This window comes from Equus caballus, chromosome 30 (assembly GCF_041296265.1).
Source record: "Equus caballus isolate H_3958 breed thoroughbred chromosome 30, TB-T2T, whole genome shotgun sequence".
Lineage (NCBI taxonomy): Eukaryota > Metazoa > Chordata > Mammalia > Perissodactyla > Equidae > Equus > Equus caballus.
In genome coordinates, this window is record NC_091713.1 from 36,040,980 (window position 1) to 36,068,523 (window position 27,544).

At 47.0% G+C, this 27,544-nt stretch overlaps 1 long non-coding RNA gene across 2 annotated transcripts in view; it reads right to left on the bottom strand.

Moving 5' to 3' along the window:
• Positions 1-27,544, bottom strand: part of LOC102150224 (uncharacterized) — a 57,982-nt gene that overhangs the window by 2,395 nt on the left and 28,043 nt on the right. The window contains exons 6-7 of one of the 2 annotated variants that reach the window (XR_011434212.1): positions 2,257-2,341; positions 1,207-1,408 (exon numbers count right to left, since the gene is read on the bottom strand). This is a non-coding gene — a long non-coding RNA (uncharacterized lncRNA). Of the gene's footprint in view, positions 1-561; positions 1,409-2,256; positions 2,342-27,544 lie in introns of those variants that run through there. The other variant, XR_011434213.1, reaches the window with a different exon arrangement.

A 27,544-nucleotide genomic window follows, 5' to 3' on the forward strand; every position in this document is an offset into this window, starting at 1 on the left:
TAAGTCCCTTGAATGTGTGAATGTTACTGTATTTTGGCAGAATGGAGTCTGCAGGTGTGATGAAATCAAGGATGTTGCGATGGGGAAATAATCCTGGATTGTCTGGGTGGGCTCTAAATGTGACCACAAGTGTCTTTATAAGAGGAAGGTAGAGGAGATTTGACAAAGAAGAGAAGAAAGCCATGGGACAGAAGAGGAAGCAAGCAAAGTCAGAGAGAGTCGATGCTCTCCAGCCGTCTTTGAAGATGGAGGAAGGGGACGTGGGCCAAGAACGCAAGGAATGCAGCTCCTGAAGCTGGGAAAGGCAAGGAAATGGATTCTTCCTGGGGGCCTCAGAGGGAGCGCGGCTCTGCTGACACCTTCATTCCGGTCCCAGTGAAACTGATTTCACTCTATAGTCTCCAGAATTGTAAGAGAATAAATGTGTATTGTTTTCAAGCCATCCAGTTTGTAGTAATTTGTTACTACAAATTGTTTGTAGTAATTTGGTAGCCATAGGAAACTAATAGATACATATATGATGCTCAGATATTTACATAACAAATGTCTTTTTTTTTTTTTGCAATACAGAATTATTAACTGTAGTCACCATGCTGTACGTTACATTCTCGTGAATTATTTATTTTATAACTGGAAGTTTGCACCTCATATTTTAATATTAAAACTGTATTTTTGATACAAAATGCTTTTCGTATTAGGTACATTCCCATTTTTTGTCTTAGAAAGTTTTGTATTAAGGGTATTATATTAAATGGTATTGGTATCTCTGAATTATAATCAGATAATTTCTATTTGAAAATTCAACATTTAAAATGCTCAGGAAAAACCTACCCGAAGCAAACTATTCCTGACTTACTTAGCACCTCAAATATTCTATTATCTCCCAAAGGGCATTTAAAACCAAAATCAGATTTCCTTCAAATGGAGGAGGCAAATAGAATATAAACTCCCTTGAATTTGCATTCATTCTAGTTTTAACACCCACTTACATAGGACTAGCTTCTTAGACTCGGGAACATTAACAGGACAGACCCTTAGTTCCCAGAGAAGGCCCTGAACCCTCCTAAAGCTTGGAAAAGCAACATGAAATCCATCGTAGGTCACCATGGAAGCCCCAGCACCGAAGACATCCTTCAAGTCTAAAGTAATATTTCGAAAACAGTTGGAGCTCTCAATACCCAAATTATGGAATTGTTTTGCACTTACATTTGTCAGGTTCCTGTCATTTCCAAGTGGTGACCATTGGTGCAAACCCAGAACGGGGTCCATCCAGTCAGTAACTCATTCCTTGCCTTCGATGCCAATGGCACCATTTTCACCAGTTGGAGGAGGTCTCCCCTCCATCTTCTGAAGAGGTTGAACCAAGAAACCACCTCTTCCACCAAGCTCTGCGCCTCCACCGGGAAACCTGACACAGGGATTGCGTAGAAACGTGTAAAATGTTGATACTGAACAGAGAAGCTAATAAAGAATACTAAGGGTCTCTACTAAATCATTAAACTCTGCAGATTATATCTCCTAATGCCACTTAAATATGTCCCGTTCTCTCCATTGCCACACTCATCACCTTAGCCTAAGTCATTAGGATTTCACCCCTGGTTAATTGCAAGATCCCACTTACTGATTTCTCTTCATCCTCCATCTTGGGCCCTTTCCGTTTGTTCTCCATTCAGCAGCCTGAACTCTCTGTACTAAATGCTAATCAGATCATATCGCCCATTCCACGTCCTACTGAAACCCTTTCAATGGCTTCTCATTGTTCTCAGTGGTGACATCAACACCCTTACCAAGGCCAGTAAAGGCCCTCTGAACCCGACCCTTCCATGGCCACCATTCTACCTCATCCTCCGGGCTCTCTGCACTCCGGCAACACTGGACACCTGCCAGTTTCCCAGATGCGCTGCGTTCCCACTCATTCTGAGGCGAATCCTTGCTCCACCTCCTCAGCCTGAGGACTTGGCCCCAGCTACCAACCCCGCTCTTCGCTGGGCTAATCGTGGGTGAGGGAGGAGTCACGAGGACGGAGCAGGTCAATGTTTTTAAAGCCCTGAGAGCAGCAGCCAGCAGCAGTGAGATCTAGCGCAATCGTTGCGACTGGCGTTAGTATTATTATCACTCCTCTCTTAGACCTCATTCCACGGATTCCCACGGCAGAGCTTCAGACCCCTCGGTCCAGGTCAGGCGTCCTTGTTGACGCACCCACGGAACCATGATCAGGAGAGCTCATCTCAATTTGTAATCATGCAACTTACTTACGTCGTTATTTAAGCCCATCTTCCTCATCCAAGTCCGAGAGGTCAAGGTCTGTGTTTCATCACTCTTATATCCATGGTGCCTGGCCCTAGTGTTGATAATACAATATGATATGATAATATGAGAAGTGTTGTATAAGTGCATAGCACTATATTTCTCAAATGGCTAGACTAATTTAAAATATAGTCTTAATATACAGACTGTGTGGCATATACAAAATTCACAGGGAGGAGCGCTGGGAAAGGACCAGCCAAGAGACAGTTAACGCAGTCAGCTTTTGCCACCTCAAACTCAGTGGCCTATACAAAATGTCAACCGAGTTTGAGGAGTCTAGGCTGCGCGCAGCTAAGTGACTCCGTTAGAGGCCCACATCAGCTGGACTTGGCCGTTGGTTGGGTATAGGCCTGCTCCACACGTCTCGTCCTCCCCGGCTCCATGGCTACCTGGAGGAGGCCCTTCTCGGGGTGGAGCACAAGATCTGAGTCCAATGCGCCAGTACGTTAAGGCTCTAGCTCATGGCACATCTACTACCAGTCCTTTGGCCAAAGCATGTCACATGACCGAGCCCGAACTCAGCGAGCCAGAGGAGTACGTTCTGCCCATCGTAGGAGAGGAGAGGAAGGAAGATTTGCTGAACCATGATTTGAACCACCACAGAGGGTCATGCTTCAGAGCAGTGGAATCTAAGGGAAAACGAGACGCCAGTGCCACCCAGCCGGAGGAGGCCTGCTACAATGATGACGCCGCTGTGAAGAGAGAAGACAAACAATGGGATCAAATATAAGCCCCAAATTCAAAGTCACAATCAAGAGCCACCACCGCAAACTGATTTACAATCGAGATGCTTCTCAGTTCAACTCCTCAGCATGCTCCGGGGCGAGTAACTGTTGGGATTTATTTAGCCACAATTAACGAACACCAAGGAGGCCTCCGCCACCACTGGGACTCTGTGAGAAATGAACGTGCAAGAAGAAAGAGAGGGCAAAAAAAAAGAAGAGAGAGAGAAGAAATTAAGTATAGTGAAGGCAACAGAATTACGGGTCATTTTTTTCATCGTCATGTTTTGAAATTTCCTTTATTACAGTGTTATGGTCTCTCAAGTCAAATAAAAAGGTTTTTTTTTTTTTTTAAGTTTCAGATGATTGCCCAGCAGCTGTCCAATCGATTCTCCTGCCTGCAGCCACTGTGACTATTTGAAATTGTAAATTTGGTCATGTCTCCACCCAACTGAAAACTCTTCAGAGGCTTCCAATGGTCCTCTCGTTAAACTCCGGTCTCCTTTCTATGGTTTCCTAGAATCTTCTCAACTGGCCCCAGCCTACCTCTCCGGCCTCATCTCTCAGCACTCTCTTTCTTACCCTCTAACCTCCAGATGCTGTAGACATTTTTGTTTGTAATAAAATGTTAGTCTCCTCTCCAGGCCTCGGCACGTGCTGTTCCCTCTTCCTAAGAAACTCTTCCTCTTCTCTTTCTTGTCTGGCTAATCTCCAGCCATCACTTAGGTTTAAGCCATCTCTATGGCTTCGTCAAAGAAGGTTCTGTGACTGACTCCTGCCGTGTGCCCCCAGAGCACCCTCTGCTTCCGCTACGGCACAGTCGACACGCTTTGGCTGGTGCTCCGTCTTCCTCAAGTTCCCACACACCCGTGAAGGCAAGGACCACACGTCTGACCCATTCCCCATCCTATCCTCAGAAGTCACGGTTTCCACCAGTTTTGCTGGAATCCTCTGCCTTCTGCTTCTCAACAGCTGCTCACTCTAATACCAGAGAATTTTCATTGCAAAGGAAATACTATTGAACCTTTTTTGAAATCCATATCAATTCAGTATATCTTTGGTAAGTGGCGCATTATCTCCAACTTCTACTCATTCCTCAAAATTCAGCTCAGATATCACCACTTCCAGGAAGTGCTCTGAGTTGCCAACAACCCCTTCAGGCTAAGCCTTGGAGCCCTCTTTTGTGCTCACAGTGATAACTGTGCACCTTCATCTTAGCACCGACCATAACCTTGCACGTTAAGTTCTCAATAAACATTGGTTGAACTTGGAGAAACGGGACCTAAGAGGCAGGATTCACATGTGACCTCGGCCAGAATCCTCTGTGCCAGCGCTTCCACTGACTTATGGCTGGCTCTTCTTTGAAAGCTATGTGGTACCCTCGAACTGGCACAAACGTTAAATAATGTTCCCACACTGTTGCCTCCTGGCTGGGATGTGAGAGAGGCACACATACACTGCTACAGGCATCTAAAGTGAGAAGATTCCCCAGGTGAATGCAACGGTTCATACGCCAGGTGCTCTAGACACATTAACTCATTTAACCTCCCCTACAACAATCCTCACATCCCTGTAAGATAGCAGAACCATTCCATCACTCCCATGGTGCACATGGGGAAACTGAGGCAAAGAGAGGTTAAGTAACATGATCCAGGTCACACAGCTACTAAGTGGCAGAGTCAGGCACGACAGTCTGGCACAGAGCTTGTGCTCCAACCCACCACGACACTCCCTCCCTGCTGCTACAGTCACGGTGCATCTACGCCCACATCCGGGACTTCTCAGCTCTTGGTTTTTTGGGGTTTTTTTTTTTTAAAGATTGGCACCTGAGCTAACATCTGTTGCCAATCTTCTTTTTCTTCTTCTTCTTCTCCCAAAACCCCCCAGTACATAGTTGTATATTCTAGTTGTAGGTCCTTCTAGTTGTGGCATGTGGGATGCCACCCCAGTGTGGCCTGACAAGCGGTGACATGTCCGCGCCCAGGATCCAAACCAGCGAAACCCCTGGCCACCGAAGTGGAGAGCAGGAACTTAACCGCTCAGCCATGATTATCATTTAATAATAAGTTCACTTCATCATTTTGGGGGGTGTGGGAATACAGTATCGCTTTATCACAGAAGAGAAATAAGATGCTATTTTGAAAAATACAAACCCAATTTGAAAGGTGTTACGGACTGAATTGTATCCTCCTGAAATTCATATGTTGGAGCCCTAACCCCCAGTGAGGCTGTATTTGGAGATGGGGCTTTACAGAGGTAATTAAGGTTAAATGAGGTCATAATGGTGGGGCCCTAATCTGATAAGATCAATGCCCTTATTAAAAAAAAGGAAGAGACACCAGAGATTTCTCTCTCTCTGCTCACACAGAGGAAAGGCCACATGAGCTCACAGTGAGGGGCAGCCATCTACAAGCCAGGAGGAGAGTCCTCACCAGAAACCCACCCTGCTGGCACCCTGAGCTTGGACTTCCAGCCTCCAGAACTGTGAGAAAATAAATGTCTGCTGTTGAAGTCACCCAAACTGTGGTATCTTCTTATGGCAGCCCAAGTAGGCAATGTGCAAAGGAGCCTCATATTTCCAACAAGCTGAGGATCAATCATAAACAGTGAGGGAAAAAAGCATCAGATGTTTGTTGGGTCAAAATCCGATTGCATGAGGGAGCACTCCATTCTGGAATACATCAACTTCTCGTCATCAACAAGAACTATTTGCCAAATATCTACCAACTCTGCCCCCAAGAAGTCTATGGTCTAGTTAGGAAGCCGTGGCATATATTTACCTACATGTGAGCGTGGAGGAATATGTAAGACTGCAAGACAGCGTGTGCCCAAAGAGTGGAACCAACTTCAAGTGGGACCGGGGCTCGGAGGAGGAAGATTCATTTCAAAGACAGTTTTTGGAATATTTAGGATTTGCTGTGCTTCATAAAGAAGGAACAGGCTGCAAATACACAGTTGTGTGGAGTAAGAGATTTACAACAGAGTTCTGGTGCCTGCAGAGTCTGCAAACCCTAAATGCAACTGGTATATTCAACAACCAGTAGGCCCAAGGCCAGTTCTTCAGGATGGGGGGATGGGTAGGGATGCATGCAAAGTTGCGTTTGGGAAGATCATTCTGGAAGCTGAGTGTCGAGTGGACTACTGAAGGGAGAATCTGAAGGCAAGAAGACTAGCTGGGAGAAAGAGCAATAATCCAAAACTGAATTCTAGGGTCTAGGTTAGGCTGGTGGCAATGAAGACCAAAAGGAGCCAAGGTGAGCAGCCTTGAAAAGGAGGAAGTGACAGCCAACCATCCTTGCAACCTCGAATCCTGTCATTCGGCTACACCTCCGGCTGTGCCTCCTCCTGCTGTCTGTCATCAGGGTCTCTTGGGAGGCAACTCATTCACCCAAGACCTGGGCCTTTGACACTTCAGCCCTACTATCCCCTGTCATTAGCGGGTGCTGGAGCAGGCTCGCACCAGTTTGCGAGAGCCAATGGGTAGATTTTCAAGAATTTTGCAAGCTGGCTATTATATCCAGTCATTATTCAAAATTAAATTATGTATACTCACAATTAAATAGATACTATTTAAAACAAGCCTAACAACTCAAAACATATCAGCCCTTAGTTATTCTACTAATTTTGCTATTATCTGATGCTATCTGGTCTTGAGGTCGTTGAGGTCTATTGTCTCCGTCCATTAGCAACATCGCGTCATGGCGTGCTTCTGTGCATCTCTGCCCGACCAGCATTCAGTGGCGTCAGGTTAGCAGCTTGAAATCGAGGGAGCATGTACACCACGGAAACTGGCAGACACTGCACCTTGGGACTTGACTTAGTGTTTTGCTGGATCTCCAGAGTTAAAGGGAAGGAGAAAATGTTACTGCAGATTAAATTCAAAAGCTGCACTGAAGGTGAAAGAAGAGTCGGTTTAATGAGGACAGTTTGTAGGAGGATGAGACACAGTTTTACAAGCGCTCACATAGCAGATTTAAGGACAAATCCGTCGGGAAAAGAGTTAGTGGATTGGGATACAATTCCTATTGTTAAGCCAGGCTGGCCACAGATACAGAAGTTTGGCCAAAATCAATGGAAGCATTCGATGAGAACCAGCTAGGTGCCCAGTATTTACGATAAAGAGTATTGATATTATTAGTGGTAAATCCTGTGCTATACAAACTTTAGATCAGTAAAATTTATAATGAACATATGGATATATCTTTTCATACATTCCCCCCTCCCAAGAAAACCTGTTATTACGTATTTACCAGCACACCACTGCCTACCATCCAGCTCAGCACCCTGACTTAATCTCGACTAAAAGGGAAATTTGGGGTACTCTTAAGGATGAAGTAGAAAATACCATTCAATTGAATTTACTTTTTTTCTAATCAATACTTAATTCGAGTTGTTTTCAAATTAAAAAGTCTATTTTTTCCCGAAGTTTTAAGAACTGCTTCATATCTTATTATTTTATTTACAAAATTACAAATATTCACCATCACTTTTAAGGGGGGTGACTAATATTTCGTTGTTTTCACAAACTTTGGACTTTAAACTCCTTTGAAACTTTTGCATTGCATTTATAGATTTAACATATTCTATTTATATGAAGTATTTCAATTGACTGATAGCAAATAAATCAATCCCAAGGGCCTAAATAACACTTATAAACCAAATAAATTTAGCTTACACATACTGTAAATCCCCACGCCTCAGTGACAGCTCTGTGTAAATGCCCGGCCGCCATGTCGGCCACCACGAGCAGACCAGTCATCTTCAGTGCTCCTATGGCACAGTATTGGGCTTTGCCTATAATTAACTTTCTTTTTTAGAGTTTTATGTTAGCCTGGGTGCTCTAAAAAGCAGACAGTAAAATGGGCTTAGAGGTTCGAGAGATGGAATGGGGGAAACACCAGTAAGGGCAGGTGGAGAGGGCGCTGGAAAAGGCTGGGATGGCTGTCTAACCGAGATGCTGACAGGATGGAGGGGAGACGGAGGAGGAGGAGGAAACGGAGGGAAAGCGAGACGAAGGGATAGAGAGGAGGGAACTGGAGAGGGAAGGAGGGGGGAAGGAAGACAACGGTACTGCATCAACCGCAGTACCATTTAAGAGTTCTGCCAGGGCCGACAGGGGGTCCTCAAGCCAAAGGTGCCATTCGGAGGAGTCCGTCCATTCCCCTGCCTTAATGTCCCCCTCCACCCCCACCTCGTCACTGGCTGGGAGCAGCCCACGGATGTGCAGCAGTGAGAGAAGTGCCCTAGAGAAGCCGCTGTGAAGGACTCAGGAAGTAGCAGCTAGAATCATCCATTAGCTCCACTCTCTGCAGTAGGAGATCTAAGACACACATCCTCTGGCCACCACAAGCCCTTCGCTTTTTGCTTTCACTATTATTATTATTATTGCAAAAGTAATCCATTTGTGCCTAAACACGTCTCCTTCATCTCTCCCCATCCACCCTGAAGCTGTTCTCCTCCTCAGAGACCCTCAGTGTCAGCAGCTGGGCGTGGATCCTTTCAGACGTTCTTTGTACTTCCTACACTTATATTCATGCAGAGAAACACTGCAAATAAAGGAGGCCTTATTTTGTTTTGCCTTTTATAAAATAATATATACTGTTCCATTTCCTGCTCTTTCTTTTCTTAAAATAGAATCTACATTAGTTATTTCCCAAACTTGTTGACTTTCAAACCCATTTCACGGTCTTACGCATCCCTTCTGGAATTTTTCAATTGTGTCACTTTTGTGAGGTACGTGATTAAGGAGTTGATTTTAAGCAAGAAAAAAAAATTGTATTTTAGTTAGAAATCATTAAAGAACATTTAAACATAATATGTAAAGATACGCGTCACATAACTACACGATTTGACATTTTCCCATTAATAAGTAACATGTTTAACTTACTTTAAGGTATTTATACCAAAAAACATGATTTGATGACAAATAAATTTTAAACTGACTATCATTGTAAGCTTGGTTCAGGGACAGAATATACATTAAATATAGTTAATAAATTTAACTACATCTAACATAGATTAAAAACTACCTTCAGGACAAGATGTTTGGAATTCTTATATTTTGCGCTAAAAATAGTTACGTTCACCATCTGTTTTAGCCCTAAATGACAAGGTAGAGAAGAAGGTCTCCCGTTACTGTATGCTAGTGCTCTCACATTGCCCACATGGGTCGTTTCAACTCTCCGCAGATGAAGAGCCAAGTAGATATGCTCATCATTATATCGCCTTCTTTTGCCACTGGCTTCTAAGAACTGGAAGCATCTTGATGAGCATATTAGAATTCAGATCAGATTAGTGCAATTTACAGACGGGATGAAGAGCGTCTTGAGGTAAGTCGGCAGAATGACTATAATTTGGGGCTTCTTATCTTTTTCTTTCAAGTTCAGTGCTCCCTGTGCTCCCTCCCTTACTGCACAGTCCACTGAGGGCATAAACTATGCAACAGGCGACTGCCAACCGGCCACCATGGCAACTACTGCAGCTCAGCTCAGCTCAGCCCTGCGGGTGACGGTCGAGTTAGCAAGGGCTCCAAGGGCGGCCCCCGTCACTAGGCATCCTTACTGTTCCGTTTCAACGGGGGTAAGATTTAAAAATTATTTTCCTTACTGATATTGTAAAACTAGATGCTTAAAGCAGGTGTCTTTGCCGCCTCCAAAGAACGGCTTTGAGCATCCCAGTAAACACACCACCACCAGCGGGAAATGCCACTCATCCTCGGTGTTGGGGCTGCCCGGGATCACAGTGCAGATGTGCGTAACTGACCTGACCCAGCCCTTGGGGTCCTCTCCAACACGAATGTGCTGGGGTCCTAGGAAGCTCAGGTGGAGCGTGAAACACAAGTAGTTAAGCTCAGAGGCTCAAGACTCCGGCTCGGTGTCCCGTTACTGACTTCATTTATCACGTGACTTCCTTCTTCTAAGTAAAGACCTGGATGTTGGAAAAGGCTCTATTCCCCTAAACAAAGTACTCAATGTCACTGTTGTGTCCTTACAGATAACAATGACAGAAATAATGATATCTTCAATAGAGGCTTTGCAGGCAACCTTGCAATAACTCCACATTCCCCCAGGAGTCTGTGCGACAACAGGTTGGTGATGACTTATCTAAAAAACGGATGGACAGCGAATACTTCAGGCCACCCTCCATAAATATGTTTCTCTGCAGGGCTTTCGAAAGGGATTAATGGTAGTGAGTCTGAGATTATGTTTCCTGATAGGAAGCTGGAGAGCAACTATTCCAGGTAGCCAGTTAAAAGCAAAACAGAAAAAAAATAAAAAAATAAAAAATAAAAAAAGCCAAATAGTCATCAGATGAGGACTGTCTGAATGTGTCTGTGTGTGTTAAACAGGTGAAAGGACTTTGGAAAGTAATTCTGAGTGATAAAGCATCCCCTCATTCCTTAGTCATCACAATCACAGCTCTTTCTGCCTATTCATTTTGCTAATCAGCTAAAATAACGACTCACGCATAACCTACTATGAGGTATGACATGCCACTGAAATGCCCCTTGACAGTTAAATGCACATGCGGTGACGTGTAACAGGACCTCCTGTGCATCGTAAAACACGAGCAGATGGAATTTTACAGGATTCCACACTTGAAGTGCAAACCAATCATTTAATAAGCAGGAGCAATATTTCACCATGCTCTCTGTAAGGGCCCCCGATGTTTTCTTAAATTGTTCCTTTGGTAGCCAAGAAAACTAGTTCCAGAGATGGCCGGTCTGCATGAAAATTATCTCCATCAATCCAGTTGAAATCGCAGATTCGTTAAGCTCCCTGTTTGATGACTAACATGTACTAAGCAGTCAGCGCTTACACGCCACCGTGCCAGGGGCTGAGCCACGCCCCCTGGTCCAGAAGACACTGACTTCTGTGACAGACGCAGAGGGGCTAAATGGGGTGTGGTGCACCTGAGGCAGGAAGACAAGGAGGGGTTCATCCGTAAAAGATAGGAAGATCAGTGCCAAGGGGTTTTGTCTATGCAAAGGGCGGTCACCCCCAAACAGAGCCTCTCAAATCCACTCCCACTGGCAGACAGTGAGTCCGTCAACTCAAGCCCCCATAAAATGGTACCAGCATCTGAGAGACAAACCCTCATCACCTTCATTGTGAAAAAGACATTTCCAGCATGACCTGAGCTCCAACTGCCCTCTCCAACTTCCCTTAAAGAAAGATTTCTGCTAAATGTTTCCGTTTGTTTTCTTAATTTACATTCATTATTTCAAAAGAGAAAAATAAAAGTCTTATTTGTCTCTCAAGAAATGAGATGCTCAGGTAAGCCCGCAGCCACGTTCTGCGCAGACGTGTGAACTGCAAAATCGATGCCACGGTGAGGCGGGGAAGGCTCTGCACTCACATTGATTTTAAAATGCAAATCTGAACACAGCTAATCTTCACCGAAATATAATAGGGATAGCATTGATCTTTTCCCCTCGAGATCATATGAAAAATTAATTGAAGTGATGGTCAAGAAGTAATATGATATTATTTGAAGGCAGACGGTGATAAGTTAAAGATATGTATGTAATTTCCAAAGCAGCCACTAAAATATACGCACACAATGAGGTGCAGCTGAAAGTCAACAGAGGAGACAAAATGGAATACCAAAACTATTCAATCTGCCCGAAAGAAGGCAAGAAAGGAGGAAGAAAAGAACAAAGAACAGTTGGGACAAATACAAAACAGAGATGGTAGATTTGAATCCAACCACATTAAAAGCTCCCATTAAAGTGATGGTAGAGGGGCCAGGCCGGTGGGTTAGTGGTTAAGTTCGCACACTCCACTTCGGCAGCCAGGAGTTCACAGCCCTGGATCCCGGGCACAGACCTACACACCACTCACTGGGACATGCTGTGGCAGCATCCTGCATATAAAATAGAGGAAGATTGGCATAGATGTTAGCTCAGTGACAATCTTCCTTAAGCAAAAAGATTAACAATAGATGTTAGCTCAGGCCAATATTCCTTACCAAAAAAAAAAAAAGTGATGGTAGAAAATTTGTGAGAAAAGTATCAGTAACAATGACACTGACCACCAACTAACATCTTTTCATATAAAATAGATCTTTCTTAATATATTTTAATGTGTGTTTGTCGCAGTTTCACCTGTGTTGCTTGGTAATTGGCTCCACGTGGAAGGAAAAATTCACTGGCTAATTCTCAACTACGGCTCCATCAGCAAAGTCCTTCAATGGTCAGAAACATAGTGGGTGCCCCCATGCTGAGGCTGCTGCCATCAGTAGAAATACTTGTTTATTTAACTGATGGCTGCTGCCTTCGTTAGGGTGCTAGGGACTCAGAAAGACATGCCCTGGACATAGCAAAGAGACACATATGCTTGTGAACTCTTTTTGCTCCTCTTACTAACTGTTCCTGTGAATCTGAAACACTTGGTGCCTCAAAAAAAGTAAGATTGAGTAAAGAAAGGTCAAGATATTAGTCACACACACGCAAAAATCTCAATAAATCTGACATTAAGAAGAAAGTGGATATGATGTCCACACACCTATAGCTGGGGATATTTACAAGTCAGGGTTTCTTCATCTCACGAGGACGACAATATAACAACATTTTTATAGCAAAGCAGACTGAACTCCTGTGATAAATAACCCCCAGTCCCACACAGGCAGGCGTCCTTAAGAATTTCTGCTTTAATAACAAGAAAATTTAATTACAAAGCCAATGGGTTATGATGGACCCTCCCGGCTTCCCACACCCGTACCACAGCTGCATACACAAGTACCTACCCGTGTGTGTCCCTCTTGACTTGAAGGGACAGGAGAGGTCAAAACCTGTGTGGTTTAACATTTTCAAATAAGTAACACTTTCATGGGGGGTCCTTTGGCAACAGAGGTTTTAGCTAAGTCATTTCACCCTGAGGTGTAAGAAATCCTTTATTCATCAGTGATATCAAAATGGATTTTCTACTTAGGGTTGTGACATTGGACCACATGTGTGCCATATGAAGCCATCGGCTAGGACCACGACTGTGAAAAGCAATAGGATCTGAGAGTTCTGCCTGCAGCCCAGGGCACCGTTCCCTTCTCCCACCTCCTTGGCTGGCCTGAGGATCCAAACCACACCTGGATTCTTGCAATAATCTCCTGACAGTTTCCTCTGTTTCCACCCCCACCCCCAACGCTGAATTCTTAACACAGTCCGGGAGAGCCTTTAGAGATGTCAAGCCAGATGGCGACACTCCTCTGCCACACTTCACTCAGAGTCCTGATGTGGCCTTTCGGGTCCCCACGATGCGATGTTCCCCTCCTCACTCGGTGTGGCCTCCCCCTGCCATCCCACCATCCTTCGCTCACTCGGCCCAGCCGCCCGCCTCCTCCCGGGCTTTGCCTGTGCTGGACCCACTCTGAGCTCGGGGCCTTTACAGACGCGCTTCCCCAAACACCCACGTGTCCATGCCCGCACCACCTCAAGTGTTTATTTGAATGTCTCCCACTCAGAGGCCTACCCTAACCACCTTTTTAAAATTGCAAACCAGTCCCCCACCCAAGAACCCCTGATCAATTCCACCCCCTCCATATTAGCAATTATCATCCTCTGATGGCCAAGAATGTTACTATCTACCCTATTATGTAATTTTATATACATGTATAATTTATTTACACATTTACTTACCATCACTAGATGGTAAAACCCACAGAAACAAAGATTTTCATTGATTTTGTTTCCAGTGTCTAAACTGCGGTCATCATCAATAAGTATGTGTTGAGTCTTTAAAGGAAGGAACAAAAGGCTACGTTTTCATCAGGGGTCAGGCATGAAGAGCCCAGAGTGCCAGGATGAGCCCAGACTCGATGCTGAGGGCAAGGACAAATGTGAAAAAGATGAGGTAAAAGAACCTCCAAGAAGGGAAACTTTTGTGCATCAAAGGACACTATCAACAGAGTGAAAAGGTAACTCACAGAATGGAAGGAAATATTTGCAAATCATATATCTGAAAATGGATTGATATCCAGAATACATAAAGAACCCCTACAACTTGACAACAAAAAAAAATTTAAAAATGGGCAAAGGACTTGAATGGACATTTCTCCAAAGAAGATACACCAATGACCAATAAGTATGTGAACAGATGCCCAACATCACTAATCATCAGGGAAATGCAAATCAAAACCAAAATAAGATCACTTCATGCTCATTAGGAAGCTACCATCAAAAAAGAAAAAAACAGGAAACAATAAATGTTGGCTAGGATGTGGAGGAACTGGAAGCCTTGTGCACTGCTGGTGGGAGTGTAAAATGCTGCAGTCACTGTGGAAAACGGGATGGTGTTTCCTCAAAAAATTAAACACAGAATGACCACATGACCTAGCAATTCCATTTCTGGGTAGGTCCCCAAAAGAATTGAAAGGGACTGGAACAGATCTTTGCACACCCGTGCTCACAGCAGCAACATTCACACTAGCCAAAAGGTAGAACAACGCAAGTGCCCATCAGCTGGTGCATGGATAAACAAAATGTGGTCTACACCTCCAGAGGAATAGTATTCAGCCCTAAAAAGGAATGAAATTCTGACACACGCCACAACATGGATGAACCCCTGATGACATTATGCCATGTGAAATAAGCCGGCATGAAAGGGTGAATACGGAATGATTCCACTTATATGAGGCACCTGGAGTAGTCAAATTCATAGAGACAGAAGGTAGAAGGGTGGCTGCCAGCAGTGGGAGAGGGCAATGGGAGTTATTATTTAATGGGTGCAGAGTTTCAGTTTAGGCAGATGAAGAAAGTTCTGGAGATGGATGATGGTGATGGCTGCACAACAATGTGAATGCGCCTAACGCCACTGACTGTATCCCTAAAAATGGTTAGAATGGTAAATCTTATGTTACGTATATTTTGCCACAATAAAGTATAATAATTAAATATTTTTTAAAAGACCCCCAAGATGGTTCCCAATGAACCCTTACCCCACCCCAATATAGTTCCAGGTTAGTCTGCATGACCGATGCAGTATGGCAGAAGTGGTGGTCTTTCCTTTCTGAGATTAGATTATAGGAGACACGGCAACCTCCTTGAATACACGCTCTCCATCAGCTGCCGTGTCAGGAACGGTCCTATGGGAAGGACGCGGGTGAGGAGCTAAAGGCTCTTGCCCTTTCCACGTGAGTGAGCTTGGAAATGGAGTCTTCAGGCCGAGTCAAGCCTTCAGACACCTGCAGCCCCTGCCGACAGCTTGACTGCAGTCTCCTGAGACCCTGAGCCAGACCCTCTCCGTTAAAATCATTCTACTCAGCTAAGCCACTGCCGGATGCCTGACCCTCAGAACCCACGTGAGGTCATAAATGTCTGTTGTCTTAAGTTGCAAAATAAGGGGGTAATTTGCGACCCCGCAATAAGTAACCAAGGAAAGGGATAACAGAGAGGAGGCAGAACCGACTCACAGATTACTCTAGTATTCCAGCTATTAGGGAAAGGATCTGGACTAGGGCAGGGGCATGGAGGGCGGAGGATGGAACTCCTTCCAGGCATCTCTGGGAGGCGGGACGACAGGACTTGATACCCGATGGGATGCAGACAGGGATGAGGGGCGGGAGTCCAGGAGGATACTCAGATTGCTAACAGGGTTGCCTGGATATACTGCGAATCCTCAGGACACAGACTGAGATTGACCCCCACTCGTTCCTGGTCTCCAATGACAACCAAGCTCTAGCTGTTTCCTTGGTATATCCCAGCTCTACTCATCTCATCCTCCCTCCACACCCACCCCTGCAGGCAGCTCAAACCTCCCCTCCCCTTGCCAGGCTCTGCAGAGTTCATCTCTCTCCCCTGCGCCCCGGTGCGTATTTACACGCTCCTTTCATAGCACTTTCCAGGCGTTTGCAATTACTTGTTTCCGCTTGGATCACCTCTACTTTATTTCTGCCTCCTTGAGGAGGAAATTTGTCTTTTCCATCCTTATATCCCTTGGCTGTGCATACAGTAAGTGCTCAATACGTGTTCGATGGGAAAATGAGTGAAGAAAATAACTCCTCTCCACCCACCCACACAATTATTGGGCCACTGCTGCCCAAGGGAGAATTTCCTATGCCGGCCTGTTATATTCCTCCATCCAGAACGCCCTCCCCGAGATGAGCAAGCTTTCCTTACAGCCCTCCCGACGCGGCATCTCCTCCCAGCATGTCTGCAGCCCAGAGGGATCTGTTCCGGCGACAGACGGAGGCAGCCCTTTGCACAGACAGACATGAGTGGCGACCCAAAGGAAAGTCTGCAGGGGACAAAGAGAGGGTGCCTGACCGCCAGGACTACGTTCCAACCAAATAATTGGAGCAGTCTTTCTTGTCCTTGTTCTTAGGTTTAAAATATTAAACCCCCTTGCCCAAAAGTGCAAGTCCCGTGAGCTACAAGGGTTATAATTCCCAACCCCTTGTATTTGGTCTGTTTCTCTTGAACACACAACTCATTGACTCAACAATATGTACTGGGCTAGGCCTGCTGTGCCCTAGAGATGTAACAGCTGTGTGCCAGGGTGAGTCCTCCCCCACCACATCTGGGGGAACCTAGGGAATGGTTTTGCTCCCCTCTACCAATGTTTCAAAGAATATTTAGAGGGGCCAGCCTGGTGGTGCAGCAGTTAATTTCCCACATTCTACTTCGGCGGCCCCGGGTTTGCCGCTTGGGATCCCGGGGGGTGGACCTACACACCACTTGTCAAGCCATGCTGTGGCAGGCGTCCCACACATAAAGGAGAAGAAGATGGGCACGGATGTTAGCTCAGAGCCAGTCTTCCTCAGCAAAAAGAGGAGGATTGGTGGCAGATGTTAGCTCAGGGCTAATCTTCCTCAAAAAAAAAAAAAAAAAGGAAATAAATAAATAAATTTTTAAAAAAGAATATTTAGAGACAGGAATACAGCACAATGTCATTTCAAGCAGCAACAGCAGCATACAAAACCGTTTAACATGTAATACAATCCTAGTTCTGCCTCTATGTACAAGCGTGTGTCTATGTGTGTCTGTACGTGAGTGTATATAGATGCATATACATATATATAATCACACCCACCCACGCACAGAGACAAGACAGAAGTGAACTACATCAAAATGTCAACAGGTTGTATATATTTGAAGTTTTCCACAATAAAAAGTGAAAGGTTATGTTAGCCGTGGCAGCGGCATTATAAAAGCATAATATTCTTCTTTGTATTTTTCTGATTATCTAAAACACCTGCAATAAAAAATGGTATCAAATGTCATTTAAAAAGACACCTAATATGGAAAGAAATACAACAAGTGGTTAACCCCCCCGCTGAGGAGGAGGAGAGGAGAGAGAATGAGCCCTTTTTGCTTCCTTCCTATCCCCCCCACGTTTTCCTCAATATTCTGTAGCCTTCGTGTATCTTTAAACTGGGAAGTGGAACATATCGAAAAATGGAACTAATACATACAAGTGATGGACGGGATGTTTGTGTTGCCCCCAAATCCATACGTCGAAGCCGTAACCCCCATTGTGATGGTCTTTGCATGGGGGCCTTGGACAGGTGATCAGGTTCAGATGAAGACGTGAGGGTGGGGCACCCACGATGGAACTAACGCCCTTATGGAAAGAGGCCAGAGGCCCCTTGTCTTCCCTCATGCCGGGACACAGCAAGAAGGCGCTGTCGGCAAACCAGGAGGAGAGTCTCCCCAGACGCTGACTCTGCCAACGCCTTGATCTTGGACTTCTCAGCCTCCAGAGCTGTAGGAAATACACGTCTGTTGTTTGAGTCCCTGAGCCTGCGGCATTTTGTGATCGCAGCCCAAACTAAGACTACAGGCACCTGAGAACATGAGTATTCCCTCTACAGTGGCCCCTGCGGCAGGCTTTTCTCCGGGAAAATGACCGCGTACTTCTCTTGTCTACTCTTCTTTCTCTATTAGAATGTTTCTTTCACACCAAGCCCTTCAACATTCAGATTTAGACGGTAAAGCCTCTTACTTAGGTTGGAGACCCTCCTGCGAGGGCTTCTTCCAGGTCACGGGAAGCTCACCTCACGGGATGGGGAGCTGGACTTCCTGGGGCCAGAGCAGCTCTTCCTCAAAAAGTCACTGGCGAACAGGCCAAAGAGCCGTTTAACCCGCCAATCCTTCCAAACCTGTGTCTGGGATTTGGGTCCTCAGATATCCCAGGCTTCCTTCTGACTCCAGCAGCCATGACCCGAAAAGCTGGCAGACAGTGTAAGGAGTAGGTGGATTTGCAGGTCCTGACGCCCCCTGCTCTCTATTTGTGCACAGCCTCAGAAGCTCATACACAGGCGACCTACACCTGCACACCCTAGAGAACGAAATCACTGCTCCTGGCTCCTCAGGCCCTCTGCTCTAGCCGGCACCAGGACCCCTCACCCTGCTAGGGCTGCTGACATCCCCTCGTTCTGTGCGTTGTGGGACCCTAGGCCACTCCCCTGTCATGGGCTCCAGAGGAGAACTTCACAGAGCTCCTTGCATCCTTGCGCTGCCGACCTCTTCCCGCTCTGGGCTCCCTTACCTCCCTGCCCACCTTCTTAAACCCTTTCTTCTGCTCAGTTTAGGGATTCTCCATGGTTCTGGGCAAAAGGCTCTCCTGATGCTTTGCAATCTCCTTTTAAAGCAGGAAGCCCAGCCTACGTGTGCAGGTGTCTTGGGCTGAGCCCCTCCAGCTGGGAAAACAAACAGAACATGGCCTGCGGCCTACAGGAGGCAGAATGGGCCTTTCTTGGAGCTCAGGCCCCTTATGTATTTGGATGAACTCAGATCCCTCATGGATCCCGCTGGAAACTGTCAGGGCCGCCTGACGCCCTGGCCTTTGTGAGTTCTGTGGTGAAGGAGATTTAGGGTCCTCGCTGCCACCCGGGAGCCAGGCGGATGGACTGCGGAGTGGGGATCAGCACCAGGGTTTCTAGTCGGCTTCTCAGCACCACCCATGAGCCACATTCCTGGAGCTCCCACTGCAGCCAGCCAGGCCCATCCTCTCTGGCAACATTGTATTGATACAAATAGAGCTGTCACTGAGTTTGATTGTAAAAGAAAAAGATAAATGGGGGAAAGATTCTAGTTGCTATGCACGTTTCCTTTTGCATGTTACAACCATCGGGCAGAACCAGCGCCCCACTCAGGCAACATTAGTAAAAGCAAAGATGTTGCCTGAGCCATTCGGCTCTTCCTGGAGTTGTGGGCTGAAACAAATTATTATTATCACCAGCTTATAAACCCTTAAAAAAAACCTTAATGGAAATGCTGACACCTCGTTAACTATAATAAGCGCCATCATTGCAGGACACATTCCAGCAGACGGACGGCAACTGTGTTAACGCGATCTTTTGGTAACCCAGTGAGCTCGCCACCAGGATGATGGACACCAGGCGGCCAGGACCCTCACATCAGGACCAAGCACGCTGCAGTTTGTGAGAATTCTCCCGGCTCCCAAACTAGGCCCGGCAAAACCCAGTCGATTCACCCAAACTGACTGGTCCTGGAGAGGACACAGCACCTCTGTGGGACAGCTGAGAAGGGGGGCAGTCAGCTCTGGGCATCAGCTGGGACCGCAGCCCGTTATCACAGACCGGCTGTTTGCTCCCGGTTTGAATCTATTTCTGGAGACTGTTTACCGAAGTGAAATTACTGATCCTCGTGGGCAGAGTTCAAAGCTCAAGAGATAAGTGAAGTTGGTGGCTAAAAAGATGCAAACCTGGGAAAATAAGGGGAAAAGAACGAAGTTAGATCAATCCTAGGAAAGAAGTCTTAAGCTATAAAAATCACATGGCAGGGCCGGCCTGGTGCTGCAGCAGTTAAGTGAGCACGTTCCGCTTCTGTGGCCCGGGGTTCCCTGGTTCGGATCCCAGGTGTGGACATAGCACCACTTGGCACGCCATGCTGTGGTAGGTGTCCCACATATAAAGTAGAGGAAGATGGGCATGGATGTTAGCTCAGGGCCAGTCTTCCTCAGCAAAAAGAGGGGCATTGGCAGCAGATGTTAGCTCTGGGCTAATCTTCCTCAAAAAGAAAAAAAAAATCACGTGGTATTATTTAGACCATCAATTGATTTTAATTCCAAAGGTTTGAAGCCACTGTTTAAGAGAACTGATTAATACATGATATCCTCCCCAGTGATCTTCAGGAAGGTTTAGAAGAGCAAGTGCTCTGAGGGGCTATCGTCACAGGTAACGCTAGACTGAGTCCCCTGGGGACGAGTCTGCGGATTCCTAGACCTGGAGGAGTAGTGATACTTAGTGAGTCTAACTCAGACGCTTCCTGACTTTCAGCCTCTGTGTCTCTGGGGATTGGCTCATGGTGATCACCCCACAACAAGCTCTGTGGAAAGTTGATCCCATGGTCCCTGGCTTCTCTTGAAGGCTCCGTTACAATGTCTTTTCTTAAACTACTCTAGGGGCAAGTTCTGCCTTGACCATCAACCTTGGGTGAGGGGTGTTACAATCTAGTTCTTGCCCATTTGCATTTTCCTTGTTTATACATTTTAAGGGACATCAGAGAGAGAATCTTTGTCTTCTAATGTTTTACTGAACATTTCCATCACGGGATTTTCTTTTCCAGTCTTTGGCTGTCTTTTTTTCTTATCTCCTGCACCCCCAGCAGGTGACCGCTGCTGACAGCAGGCACAGGCTCTCTCTCTATGCGCACATTTCTCCAGGACCATCCAATCCCTTAAGCCAGCGGACACAGAGATACGTGTGTGAGTGTGCGTGTGAGTGTGTGTGCATGTTTGTGTGAGCCTAGTTTAATGTAACTGGATTCATAATCCGTATCTCTGCATCTGCTTTTCCCCCTTACAAACATGTCATGGTCACCCTTCCAGGTTAGTAGAAGATGCTATAATCACTTTTTTAACGGTTGCCTAATATTTCACAGTCTGAATGGTCAGCAATCCATTCAGCCATTCCCCTCCCACAGGCACTGACGGTGTGCTCAGTTACTCACCCCTACGAACGAAGCCGCAATAAATATTTGTATCCGTGAATCCATCCATGTGGGTACCTTTCTTCCTATAGGAGACTCCTAGGAATGTGCACGTATTTTTACTGATATAAATGGTGTTAGGTTACGTACCACATTCTATTTCTTACTCCCGTCTCTGTGCACTATGTTTCGGAGACTTAGTGATGTTGTAATTCGCAGGCCTCCTCTCTCCATTCCAAGCTGTATAATACTCCACAGCGAGCCTGCACGCCACTCACCCGTCCCTCCCCAGCGGGCTCAACACGGGAGCAGCACGACGCGGAGAGTGCTTCTAAAATACTACTGAAAGGCTAATGCACCCACGGGAAGAGCACTAGATAGAAAAGAAAGCATCCAGCCTTTTCAAACTCTCAACAAATTTGATCTTGAAAGATTGTTCTGACCCACCAGGGCACAGAGAGAAAGGGGAGGTTGGAGGGGGTCGGGTGGGGGGTTCACATTCGTTGAGAGTCTGCTGAACACGAGACACTTAACAAAAATCTTATTTGGTGCTCAACACAAACCCTAGAAGTAATATTTTACCCACCGATCAGATGACGAAACGGAGGGATGGAAGGGTGGAGGGCACCCATCGCACCTGGGGGGCTGGGATCCAAAACCACATCTACCTGGCTCTGAGCCTCGGCCCTTCCCGCTGCTCCTTGTGAGTTCAACCCAGACTAGCTTCTCACTTCGTGTGCGTGTGTGTGAGGAAGATTGGCCCTGTGCCAACATCCGTGCCAGTCTTCCTCTGCTTTACGTGGGACGCCGCCATAGCATGGCCTGATGAGCGGTAGCTAGGTCCGTGCCTGGGATCCGAACCTGCGAACCCTGGGCTGCGGAAGCGGAGCATGTAAATTTAACCACTACACCACCAGGACAGCCCCTAACTTCTCGCTTTTTAGAAAGGATTCACAAGCATCATGGGGGTCATCAGGGGAGGTACATAAAGTACCCCAAGACTTTCCTTCTATAGTTTCATCCAAGGATTCTGAGAACACTGAAAGTTGATATTCTTCCCAACAAAAATGAACGGTTTTAAATTAATGTTCCAAGGAACTCTAAAAGTCTAACAAATGTACAGAGCTTTTTTGAGAAGATCCTCGTGGCAACAGGAACACGATTAGGGGTTGAATTCAGTTTTCCGGGGTCAGGCAAGAGGCCGGGCAAACTAAGATAGGAGGCATTGGGGAGTTGGGAGAAATAGGGTCGAGTCAGGACACTGCTGGCATAGAAGGGGTGGAAAACGAATGCTCTGGAACATGAGCAGATCTCTGCCCAGGGTCCCAGAACTGTCACAGGGTCTCTGGCCCGGCACTGAGCTTTCTCTTCCTAAACACATGGGATAGAATGAGTAATATGCCATGGTCAGTGTGTGTAAAGAATCTAGAAACCATCCTAAGCCAGTCAGTCAGCAGCAGCTACTAGGCCTGTAAGGCAGGCAACGGAAAAAGCCCAAAAGGAGAAGATGAAATGATCACCCCACAGGATGGCAAGGCAAGGAATGTCACCTGTTTGCATAATCTCCAGCCCAGGATCCAGAGTCCAAACAGAGGCCCTGAGATCACTTAGATTTTTTCAAGCGCACCGAGACCCGGCATCAGCTCAAATTGCTGTGTCGTCGTGCTATGACACCTGTGCCCAAAGCCACCATAGGCAGCAGGTGAGCCGACTAGCACTGGATCTGGGCCTTGAAGGACGGCCTAGTCCTAATAACCACACTTATGGCGAGCTTCCCAGGTGGCCAGTACGGATCTAACAGCTCGTGCATATTCTGTCCCTTCCTCTTCACAGTCATCTTGTGATTAAGGATGCTAGGTATGTCCCAGGTGATACAGATGAGGAAAGGGAGGCTCAAGGAGATTAATTGACTCACTCTAAGTCATAAGTAAGGGCACAAGAACAGGAAATTGAATCCAGGACTTTTTACTCCAGAAGTCCTGCGTTCCCTCTCGTCCTCTGTGCTCAGCACCCCTCTAACTTTCTCACACACACAAAAAAAGAGAGTAAGAGGAGAGAAACTCCAAGCAAAGGGCTTTCAAAAGCCTCAGCAGCACCAAAGTGCCTGGACTTTCGATGGAGGCCACCAGGGGGTGGTAGAGACAGAAAAGGAGGGAGGGACCCGATGGGACGGGCGGTGAGGGACAGGGAGCCTGGAAAAAGCCCGCAGGCAGGCCGAGAGGGAAGGGGGACGCCACCCTCAGAAGGCTGTGTTTCTTTTTCAGTGGAGGTGGAATTCACGTTACACAGAACTATTTGGAAGTGAATAATTGGGCGGTACTCAGTACATCCCCGGTGTCGTGCAACCACTACCTGTGTCTAGTCCCAAAACATTTTCATCATCCCCAGATAAAATCCCACCCCTATTAGGAGTCACTCCCATTTCCCTCCTCCTCGCAGCCCCCGGCGACCACCGCCTGCATCTTGTCTCTGTGCATTTCCCTTCTCTGGACGTTTCATATGATGGAATCACACAATTTGTGGCTTTGGTGCCCAGCTCCTTTCACTTAGCATCGTGTTTTCAAGGTTCGTGTTGTAGCAGGTGTCAGGACTTCACTCCTTTTTGTGGCCAAATAATATGCCATTGTATGGGTGGACCACAATCTATCTATCCAGTTGTCCATTGATGGACATGTGGGTGTCCCTACCTTTTGGCCATTAGGAACAGAGCTGCTATGAACATTCGTGCATATCATAGGAGTTTCCAAACTGACGTGTACTTGAGAAAAGACAGGAAAGGGTCAGAGGAGTAAAGGAGACCAATACTTAGCACCAGCAGGAAGAGGCTGAGCGAAGAGGAACGATTTGAGAGAGATCAGAAGCAGAACTGGCAGGATGTGTTCTGCATTAAATGTGCTGGTGGTGAGCAGATGGCAGGTGGCGAGAAGGCAGCATCCCAGGGGACTGTGAGGTCTCTTCCTTTGCCCGAAAGGTGATGATGAAGCCATGGAGGGAGGGAGAGCGAGGCTGAGGTTGAGAACATGAGTTCAGGGTTGAGTTTGAAGGACCACCAGGCACTCAGCTGGCAATGCAGTCGGCCCTCGGAGACCCCACCCAGGAGAAGGTGCGGGGCTCACAGCCAAGGAGGAAAGAAAGGGGGTGCAGAGGAGGGGATGGGGCTGAAACGCTGGGAACCCAGCTGAGGGGAGAGCAGCTTCTGGACCACTGCAGGCCCACTCTGCTTTTCCTGGGAGGCGGCTCCAATTCTCCGAGCCTCTCAAGGTCCGGGTCATATGACACCCTTTTCTGGAGAAAGTTTGCACTCTGCGATGGCTTCTCTGTGGCACCCTGGTCCCAGCGTGATCCGTCATGCTGACTCGCAATTGTGTCGTTACAAGGGCTCCTCCTGAGTGTGAGTCAGGGATGCTGCCCATGATCTTTCTGTGCATCACGGACAAGGCACCGCGGAAACGCCAGCCAGAGGAGGGAGTGAAAGAGTGGGCGGTCTGTGAAGAGGACCGAGAAAGCACTGCCGAGGAAGGGAGAGCGCCAGGACAGAGCAGCTGTCCGGAACCAAGGAGGAGGAATAAACCACACAAAATGCCGAAACCAAGTGAAATGGAACAAGAAGGTGGCCCTGGATTAGGAGGGAGGATGTCTGTGGGCTTCACCAGGGGGCCCCGGGGATGGAAGGCAGCAGGGGGCTAAGGAAGGGCCCTGGGCCTGGGGACGGAAGGCTGCAGCGGGCTAAGGAAGGACCCTTGTCCCTGGGGATGGAAGGCTGCAGGGGGCTAAGGAAGGGCCCTGGGCCCTGGAGGCAGCTAAGGACAAGAAGAGGATGCTGAGGAGACAGGAAAGGCTCTCTGTTAGGAGGTGGAGGGAGGGAGGAAAAGAAGAGCTGGAGGCAAGTCAGAATTAAAAGAAAGGAATTCTTTCTCTTGAGGACAAGGAAAGCTTTATTCATTTGCAGGGTGGAGAGCGATGAAGAAGAGAGAAAAAGGGAGGTGTGCAGAGTGAGAAGAAACAGAGCACGAATGGATGGGAATGCTGGAACTGGGGGTCAGGATCCCAGAGGAGGCAGGTGGAGGGCCGTATTCTTTCTCAGCAAAAACTCCCAGAGGTGGAGTTTATTTTCATGGGCCAGGATTTGCTTTGACTGGTGGAATGCGGGAGAAAATGACGATGAACCAGCTCCAAGCAGAGGCCTTAAGAGGCCTGGATGGTCCTGTTTCCCATCTTGCACTTCTGCCCTCTGCCAGTTGAGCGGCCGGCCCAGGGGGCCAGAGCCTCATCAGCCAGCGACCTCAAAGGAGAGCTGGGGGCAGCCCTGAGCCTGACCTGCCATCTGGAGCCAAACCCAGCCAAGCCCCAGACCATGAAGGAGAAACCGGGGTTGTCACTGTAAGCACTAGAGTGTGGGTCATTCGTCACCGTACAGCAGAAAGGAGTAATGTATCTCGGAGGGGTCCAGGGCCACTGCTTCCTCGGCAATAGGAGGGGAAACAGATGTCTGAATGGATGCAAACAGACGCATTTGCAAGTGGGAGGAAAGGGACGGAGGAATTTCTCACCTGATGCACTTTGACTGTCTCAGCCCAACTCCAGGTAAGGTTGTCTGTAGAAAGGGGGCCGAACAACCCTGTGGACTGGAGGAGAGGCGCACAGTGTGGAAGAGCTGCAGGGGAGGGGGAGCCAACCTGGAAGCACGGGAAGAACCCCGAGCCCTCGCCTGAGCCAGCTCACCAATGCACACATGCCCGGGATGAGAGGCACCCCCCCCCCACCCTAAAAGGCCTCAAAGACAGAGCAGGAAGAAAAGGTGGGAGGGAGAAGTTTCCCAAGTTCCAAATGAGAAGGAAAAATTTCAAAGTCTCCTTTTTGCCTGCCATGTCAGGGACACATCTCTGAGCCTGAGGCCTCCTGGTGCTGGGGACCATTGGTGACAAGAGGGATAAACAGCAACTCACGCTTCCTCCCTGCTCACCACGGTCTCTGCAACTGCTCTGGGCCACCTGTGTGGAACTGCCAGGCCGAGAGATGGACAGCCACAGTGGGTTGGGGGTCCAGGGCCCCAGGCCTCAACTTTCTGGTGGCACCTGTGTCCCACCGACTTCCCAGCTCCCTCTGACCTTTGCCGTGAGATGGCAAAGCTCATGGCAGGTACTATCCCTACACCATCAGCGGTGCCGAGACATTTTAGACACTCCAACAATTGCCCAGTAGCAACAACATGAAAAGGAAGAAACTGGAGATTTCTTATGACATCGTGTGATAGCTCCAAAAGATACCTCTTTGGTTATCTATCCAGAGATGTGTGTGTGTGCCTGTGTGTGCAGGGTTAGTGTAGCTTGATGCCAAAAAACCCAGAAAGCAGAGCAGTCTGCCAGAGGCCAAGCAGGGTACGAACAGAGCACAGACTGGGGCCAAGAGCCTGGGTCTGAACCCCGACCTGCCAGACTGTCACTTTGGGCAAGTGGCTTGATGACACTGTGCCTCAGTTTCTTTATCTGTATAATGGGGATAACGAGGGCCTACCTCATAGGAACCACGAGGAGAAAATACGTTAAGTCATGCAAAGTTTCCGTGACATAAGTGGGACATAATAATCCTTCACTGCATCTTATCTCTGCCACTGAAGCTGTGACCACGGGCAAGCCGCTTACCTTCCGTGTGCCTCAGTGTTCCCATCTGTATACTGTGGATACTAATAGTACTCACTTCAGAAGGCTGTGATGAGACATACATGTGCTAGTATTTGTGAAATGCTCAAAAGAGTGCCTGGTACACAGTCAGTGCCATAAAAGCGATGGCTGGGCTTTCCCGCCTTTTAATCCATGGACAAGCCAGGCACGTATCAAGAAATATCCATTCATTTTTTCCCTGTGGTTCTCAACCACACCAAACCTAACGTCTTAAGACAACAAATGTTTGTAGTCCCCCATACATCCTGAAATGTAGCTCACAGATAAAGTAACCTAGCTATAGACACAATTGCAGAAAAATACACAATGGTCCAACTGTATCATAAAGGATTTCTAACAAAATAACGCATATTTCAATGTTGAAACGCTGGAGCACAGCTACATTAGGAGACATAATTAGTCAGATGCTTGTCCCTACTTCAAATGAGTAAGTTTGGATTTAAGAAACTAGAAGAAGCCACTTCCTACGAGAAGCACAGGATGGAGAAACAGCAGACATACAGGTGGACACCAGAATAAAGTCTAGTGTTTGAACAACGGTAACAGACAAACTTATTTATATGTGCTAAGAGAAAGCACAGGTGTGCCAGCCCCAGGGCTTAAGTTTGGCACACTCTGCTTCAGCAGCCTGGGTTCAGTTCCCAGGCATGGACCTACACCACTCGCCTGTTAGTGGCCACACTGTGGTGGTAACCCACATACAAAAAGAAGAAGATTGACAGTGGATGTTAGCTCAGGGCGAATCTTCCTCAGGAAAAAAAAAAGAGAGAGAGCTAGAAAGCATATGTGTCTATTTTATATACATATATACATTTTATATACACATGTATATATGCATATATGTATACAATATATGTAGATACATTATACATACATTATATACATATATGTTTATTTGTATATGCTAAGAGAAATGACCCTAACTAGAGGAGAAAAAGCATGCTGAG